Source organism: Octopus bimaculoides, chromosome 12, assembly GCF_001194135.2.
Source record: "Octopus bimaculoides isolate UCB-OBI-ISO-001 chromosome 12, ASM119413v2, whole genome shotgun sequence".
Lineage (NCBI taxonomy): Eukaryota > Metazoa > Mollusca > Cephalopoda > Octopoda > Octopodidae > Octopus > Octopus bimaculoides.
In genome coordinates this window covers 14,260,647-14,261,534 of record NC_068992.1, presented here as the reverse complement: position 1 = coordinate 14,261,534, position 888 = coordinate 14,260,647, and positions in this window count along the sequence as shown.

The window sequence follows — 888 nt, the reverse complement described above, 5'->3', positions numbered from 1 at the left end:
TCCTTCCCTTCTTCTCTTCCTTCCCTTCTTCTCTTCCTCCTCCCCTCATCCTCCTCCTCTCCCATCCTTCTTCCTTACCCTTTCTCCTCACCCCTCCTCATCATCCTCCCCTCCCCTCCCCTCCCCACTCCTCTTCCGCCAAACTTCACATTCTATTCAATATCGTTCCTCTACAATATCCAGGCGAAAGCATCGCCTAAATCACCACGATCGAATGGCACACTCGCGTTGCAAGTGTGTATGTAGAATACTCTGATATATATATAATCCTTATATGATAAAAGTATAGTGTTGTAATATATTGCTATACGATAAAAGTGTATTGATACACATGTCGAATGCACGTACAATATTGCTATATACACTGATATGATTAATGCATGTTATCAGAATATACACTTCCTTCAAATAGAAATATAAAATGCAGAACAAATAATTTTTTTTATTATTCGTGTCTACCTACCTACCTACCTATCGATCTATCTATCTATGTACCTGTTTGTCTGTCTGTCTCCCCAACCACATTTTTTATCGTTGACTCAGTCATTGAACTGCAAATATGCTGGGACAAACCCTAATGGGTTTTAGTGGAACAAATCCACCCCAATTCTTTTTCCTTTAAGCCTGGTACTTATATTTTCAGTTGTTTTGCAGAACCACAAAATTACGGGGACATAAACACGCCATCATCGGTTGTCAAACGATGGTGGGGGGACAAACACACACGCATAATAGTTTCCGCCTAACAAATCCACAAACAAAGGTTTGGTCGGCCGGAGGCTATAGTAGAAGACACCTGCCCAAGGTGCCACGTAGTGGGACTGAACCCGAAACCATGTGGTTGAGAAGCCAGCTTCTTATCACACAGCAACTCCTGTGCCTATATAT